Below are 7,094 nucleotides of genomic sequence, written 5' to 3' on the forward strand. Positions count from 1 at the left end.
GAACACAGTTCAGCTTGTGACTGATGGGAAGCCAGAGAGAGACATTCAGAGGCAGGGACACAGACGGAGATAGAGTAGGTGGTGTCGCAGGCGGGAAGGAGAGGAGTGAGTGACAGTGGGGTCACAGAGAGCAAGGAGTGATCACATATCATGGTCAGTCTTTCCTCCTGACACTAGGTCTCCATCCACTATTTGTTTTTCTCCCATGTACCTCCTGCCTCCATTCTCTGTCCCAGCCAGGGCCCCTCTCCAGAGGTTTCATCCAAACAGGCCTTGCAACTCCCACGGAGGTCCCCACAGGTGGTACAGTCCCCGCCCCCAGCTCCCATGTGCCGTGAGCAGTGGGTCCCCACGGGGCCCCAGTGCTGCCTCTGTCTCTCCTCTCAGCTTCCCGGAGCCCACAGGCTATGACACGTGGTCTGCACGGTCACTTTCGACATGCAGACCTGCTCCTACTGCCTGGTGCCCAGAGCCCACCACTCCCTGTCCTGTGGGATGCTGCCAGGGACCGCCGATCACCCCTCACCACCCCAGCCTCAGCCATCTGGACTCAGAATCTCATTCGTCAAGGTGATTTGTGATTCCACATACCCATCACTGCCAACCCCACCCCACCCCACCTCCCACCTTCAGGAGTGGCCGGCTCATTGGTGATGAAAGCTTATTTGCTGAGATTCACTTAACAGCTGATTTGTAATCCAAAAAAGTCATTCCAACCTGCAGGCCTCACTCAGGTTCCCTGACTTTGCTTACAGCCTTGAGAAGTGAAGGGCATGCCTACAGTCTGAAATATACATCCTGAAATACTGGATGCAGGTGGGGTTTGGCTTAATACCAAGCCTTAGTGCTCAGTTTCAGCCCTTTCAGCCTGGGGATCTCGGCAAGGGTAAATGGCTCCTCTGACTCTGCAACGATTTATTTTCTAGCCCCTCCCACTTTCCTATTGCAGTTTTTTCTCCCACTGAATTCATTGGTGATACTCTTATCCACCTACTTCATTTCCATCATCACCATCTTCCTGTCCGTCAATCATGTATCCATTCTTTCATCCGTGTATCCATCCATCATCTCTCCATCCATTAATACATTCAACAATCCACTCATCAGTCATCCACACATCCATCTCCCTACCTATCCGTTACTCAACATTGACCACAATCCAAACATTCATCTCTCTACCCACCTTCATCACCTAACAACACATCGTCATCTAACCACCATCATTCATCCATCCATTCATTTATGTCCCCTCCAATGTCTATCACTGAGTCTTCTCCCAAACATCCTCCCATCCATCCATTCTATCCCATCTGTCCCAACTGTTCATCGATCCTTTCAGCAAGTGCGCCATATATTTTGGTAATACGACAGGAAAGGTCTGAGATCTTGAGAAACAGAGATGAAGAAGATACCATTTCCATCCTTCATGGGCTTTATTCTAAGGAGGCAGACTGAATGAAACAAAATGAAACAGTACCAAAAAGTACTACAACAGCAGTAAAGGGTGCTGTAGGAGCCCAGAAGAAGGAATCACTACATTTCTGAAGCGGTTGGGGAAAGTTTCAGAGGAGGTAGCATTTGACTGGGACATTGAAGGATGCATAGGAGTTGCCATAGAGAAAATTAACGGGTGGTACTGGGTGGAGAGGAGTAGGGAGGAGCGGAAAGTGCACATGCAAGGTTGAGGAACTAATTGCATATGCAAGGGTGAGGATGATTCAGGCATTCCAGGGAGCAGGGAAATGTTTAGTGGGGCTACAGGAGGCAGGGAAAGGAATCTCTGGAGCTGAAGATTCAGGGGGAGGTAGGAGCCAGATCCGGGATTGTTGTGAATGTCAGGCTTTATCCTGTGGGCACCGAGGCGTCACTGAAGCTATGAAGAAGGAATGGAGCACATTCAGGTTTGGGCTTTGGAGTGATCATTCTGGCAGTCAGGTGGAGGAAGGGGAGGTGGTGAGACTCTGCATTGCCCACAGGTGAGCGTGGGATCTGGAGGGTGCCAGGGTCCACACCAGCTGGCCTCTAGCTATTGGGTGGCAGGCATTTGGGAGGCAGGAGCTGGTCCCAGGGGTGCTGGGGTCCTGGCAGGTAAGCCGATCAGTGGCTCCAGCCTCAGATGGAGTCCTGGGGCCCAGTTAGAGCTGACTGCAGGTGGGGAGGGTTCTGCTGGTGAGACAGAGGCTGGCCTGGTGCTTCCATCAACAGGACAAAAGGCACTCTGGTGGGTGTCATGTGGGCATAGCAGAATTCCTGCGAGCGGCGAGGAGGCTGCCCAGGCAGAGTCTCAGGCAGCAGGAATCCAGTCCACCACTGCTGAGATTTGGGGTCCCAGACCCAGGCCTGGGGGAGTGCTGGGGTCAGGGCAGGATTAGGTCCTGATGCCCTGCAGGTGGAGGTGGCAGGGACTATTCACATGGTTTGGTAGCTGGATTTGGGTGGCCATGAGCCCATACCATGCCCAGCTCAGCCCTCCATCTAGAGATCCAGAGACCCCGGTGGGATAGCCCAGGGTCCCCTCTGTCTGCTGCTGCCTCTGCCTCCCAGTCTGGGGTGTGTTGTCTCACCTTGTGACATGGAAGACTCATGGTCTGGGTCATGGTCCTCAATGCCCCAAAGGCTGGGGCGAATGGAGGGCGCAGTCATCCTTGCATCAATGCCTTGCCTGAGGGGCTCTCATTGCCCCTCTAGGGGATGGTGGGGTACATGGCTGTAGCGAGGTCTCTATCGTGACCCCAGGTGGAAGGGCTTCCTCCCCTCCTCTAGCTCAGTGGTGTTCTCACCCTCCTATCACTGTCTGCTTTCCTGACTGCCTTTCCACAAGGCAGGGTCCTGACCCTTCATTTCCATGCCCACCATCTAGCCCAGGATGTGGCCAAGGTCTGGAATCCCCTGAACCTGCTCCTGGGTCCTGCAGGATCATTTGTCCTCAGACTGGCCACGGGACTCAGGGTCTAGCCGAGTCCTGTCTCTGCAGGTTTGGCGGCTCCAAGGTCCCTCCTGAGGGCTGGATCTACTCTGAATGGACCTTAAAGCCACAGGTGGGAGTCCAGGGTGATGGCAGAGTTAGGGGCAGGGATACTTGAGTCCCAGGCTTTGTGGTGGCCCCGCTGGATTTGTTCTTCTAACAACATTCTAACAGCACCATGCAGTGGTGGTGGTGGTGAAGGTGCGGCATCGACTCTGGAGCCTGATCTGAATACCAGCTCAGGCCCCACCTGCTGTATGAAACTGGATAAGTTACTGAAACTCAGGGCGCCTCAATTGCCGTTCTGTACAATGGATCTAAATGCAGTCACTTCCCGGGGACTTGGGGTTCATTGAAAGAGCAATGCACACATGGACCCCATGTCTCCTGGGCAGTTTCTGTACCCTTCTGCTCCAGATTCCTCCTCGTTTCACAGTCCCCAGAAGGTACTCCTGTCTCCAAATCAAGGGTGAGAAACCTCACCAAGATATTGCAGAGGCCCGAGGTGTTTTACTGCCCTCTAGTGGTCATCACTTCAAATCCCTGGTTTGTCCATTTCTTTTCCTCAGTGCCTTTTTCTCCAGCGCCCGCAGAAGATCCTTTCTCCTTTCTCCACCAAGGTTCTGCCTCAAAGACCCCAGTCTTCCACCCCTGACTCTCAACCTCTCATTCTCTCTCCCTTCCCATTTCTATCTGCTGCTCGTCCCCCACACCATTGCACCCCGGGCTCAGGAGTCCTCTAAAACCCAGGACCCATGCCTGGGAAGAAGGCAAGGGCAGATTAGAAACAACGTGACTTTTGTTCTACCGATTTGACAAGCTCAAAAAGTGGCAGCTAGTAGAATTTCCATTTTATTTACTTATTTATTTTATTTTAGAGGAGGTACTGAGACTTGAACCCAGGACCTCATGCATGCTAAGCATGCACTCTGCCACTTGAACTATACCCTCCCCCTTTCACAATTTCCATTTTAGACAAAGGACTATTGAGCCCCCAAAGATTAAGTTGCTCAAGGTCACCTGCCAGTTAGCAGAGCTGGTAAAAAGCCAGGTCTTCTGGCTTCGGTCAAGTTTTGCTCCATGTCTGCCGCCTCTGTGGGCTCCAGACTCTGCTACTTGCAGGGTGTGGCCAGGCATGGCTTTGGATTTCCTGAGGCCAGTTCAGCCCAGAACATCCCTCAAGGGTGGGTTCTCAGGCCTAGGACACCCAGAAGTTCTGGGTTTGGGGACCAAAATGGGGTCTGGGCTGACTGCTGGAGAACCAGGATCCAGCCCAGGATCATGGAGTTGGGGTGGGCACCTTGTGTGGGGCTGGGTGGGGCGGGTCCTCAATGGTGGGTGCTGTGCTTGGCATTTCAGCCCCTCCACTATCCTTGGGCTTCATGTCCACTGGGGAGGCCAAGTGCAGGGGGCTGGCTCCAGGCAGGCCATCTAAAGCTAGGCTAGATGGTAGGTCCTCTAGACTGTGTTTCTGAGGACAACACAAGCATATTAATGAATCTGGCAAGTGGAAGTCCCTTGGTACATGCTGGCTGCTCCTCCCTGTTCCTTTTTAGGGGCGGGTGGCTGAGGAGGGAACCTCAAGGGAGAGCCTGGTGCTGAGAACACCATGCAAGGGCATTTCTGGCACAAGAAGAAGGCAGGCTAGGAGCCCTTCACCATCTTAAAGTGTTCCTGACGCAGAGCATCTGGTAGACAGAGTCATGGTGCCCCACAGATGTCCATGTCCTATCCCTAGACCTTGTGCACATGCTACCTTACATGGCAACAAGGACTTTGCAGATCCAGTTAAAGATCTTTCAATGGGGAGATTATCCTGGATGATCTGGGTGGGCCCATTGTAATCGCGAGGGTCTTTATAAGAGAGAGGCAGGAGAGTCAGAGTGAGAGAGAAAAGATGGGAGGACAGAAGTAAGGGTGAGGAAGAGAGGCTGGAAGATATGCTATGCTGCTGGCTTGAAGATGGAGCGAGGGACCACGAAGCAACCCTTACAGCACAGGAGAAGGAGAAGGATGTCCCCTGGGGCCTCCAGAAGGAATAGCTTTCTACTGACCCATTTTAGACTCTGATCTTGAGAACTAAAAGATAATGAACTTGTGCTGTTTTAAGCCACTAAGTATGTAATAATTTATTACAGCAGCAACAGGAAACTAAGCCAACTTTCTTTCTTTTTTTTTTATGGCATGCTATTTTATTTATTTATTTTTTCAATATATATATTTTTATTGAAGTATAGTCAGTTTACAATGTTGTGTCAGTTTCTGGTGTACAGCATAATGCTTCAGTCAAACACGAATACACATATATTTATTTTCATATTCTTTTTTACCATAAAAGTTACTACAAGATATTGAATATAGTTCCCTGTGCTAGATGATATAAACTTGTTTATTTTATATATAGTAGTTAACATTTACAAATCTCAAACTCCCAATTTATCATTTCCCATCCCCTTCCCCCTCTGGTAACCATGTTTGTTTTCTATGTCTGTGAGTCTATTTCTGGTTTGTAAATAAGTTCATTTGTCTTTTTTTTTATATTCCACGTATGAGTGATGTAATATGATATTTTTCTTCCTCTTTCTGTCTTAGAATTTCTTTGCTTAGAATGACATTCTCCAGGTCCATCCATATTGCTGCAAATGGCATCATTATATTATTTTTTATGGCTGAGTAGTATTCCTAAGCCAACTTTGAACTCTGGGACTGGATATTTTCCCCATGGGGATGGGTCTTCAGTTTGTACATTGTTAGTTACAGGAGCATGGGATGTGCTTGGCCAAAGTTCACTCAAGTTATCCTTTTATGGGGGCAGTGCTGGGGACATTTGGGTGAATTAGGCCTAGTCTTTCCAGGGTGGCCATACCCACAATGGATCACAAGCAGGGGTGATGTACATGATGTGAACAGTGGTTGGGGGGACACAGAAGGGGACACCTTGCCAGCTCAGGTTTGGGTTTGTGGGCAGCTGGTTTATGAGGTGAATCATTTGGAGGGGGGAGGAGAGCAATGGCAGACACGAGAGAGGGGTCTCTTTTCAAAGGAAATGACACATGGGACAGCAACCACCAACACTTTTCATAAAGAGACTGCTGTGGGGGAGGGTATAGCTCAGGGGTAGAGAGCATGCTTATCATGCATGAGGTCCTGGGTTCAATCCCCAGCACCTCCTCTAAAAATAAATAAATAAATCTAATTAACTGCCCCCAATTAAAAAACAAAATCTTAAAAGAGAGAGAGAGAGAGACTTCAAAATGCCAGTGTAGGATAGCCAGGATGCCCGGGTGATCAGGTGTGACGATTGTAGTCCAGGATGAAGAGGAATGTCCAGCCTCTCACAGGCCATAGCAACCTCCCACCAGCTGGGAGTGTACAGGATGGCTGAGGTGTAAATATACTTCATGGCTCATCCACGGTGCTCTGACTACGGGTAGCACTCAGGGGTGAGGGGAGGCTGCTGGTGTTTGAAGCCCTTGGTGACCTCCAGAGAGGCAGACGAGGTGATAAGGCCCACTTGAAAACCATTGAGATGAGCCTCCACTCTGGCAATGCCCGGAGGTTCTGAGCGCAGGGGAAACAGGTGTTGATCCTGCTAATGAAAAGAAGGATTTTAGGAGGAGACAGAGGCTTATAGAATTAAGGGAGATCTGAGCAGAGAAGGGAACCAGGGGAGTTCCAAAGAAGGCCTAGAATGTGCAAAACCTTTGGAGGCCAATGAGAATGCAAAGTGTTGATGGTGGGGCTGGTGGGTAAAATGAGGCTGGTGTAGACAGTTGGGCGCCTGGAGGAGGGAGAGGTACTGGGAGATGAGGCCACCATGGGAGGCAGGCCACTAAGAAGGTGTTGCGCTGGGCACATGCAGCTGGACAGATAGGCAGCTTGGGTCAGTTATCCTGGTGGAGAAGCCAGTGCCTTCTGCAGAGCCAGGACCCCTGGCAGGGCTGGGGTTTGCCTCTGCCTGAGTCCTTAGTGGAAGGTGCATGCCCTTGCTGTGGGCTGGGGGGGCCACACTGGGAAGGGAATGTTAAAGAAAATCAGAGCCAGACAGTAAAGTTTTATTTTATTTTATTTTATTTTATTTTATTTTATTTTATTTTATTCAGAAACTACTGCACCAGGGGGAAAGAGC

General features: G+C 50.3%; 1 non-coding gene across 1 annotated transcript; it reads left to right on the forward strand.

Annotated features, from left to right (window-relative positions):
• The first annotated feature begins 6,064 nt into the window (after positions 1-6,064).
• TRNAD-AUC (transfer RNA aspartic acid (anticodon AUC)) lies at positions 6,065-6,137 on the forward strand. Its single transcript has one exon. It is a non-coding gene; the product is annotated as a tRNA-Asp (tRNA).
• The last annotated feature ends 957 nt before the right edge of the window (positions 6,138-7,094 follow it).

This window comes from Vicugna pacos, chromosome 11 (genome assembly GCF_048564905.1).
Source record: "Vicugna pacos chromosome 11, VicPac4, whole genome shotgun sequence".
Classification (NCBI taxonomy): domain Eukaryota; kingdom Metazoa; phylum Chordata; class Mammalia; order Artiodactyla; family Camelidae; genus Vicugna; species Vicugna pacos.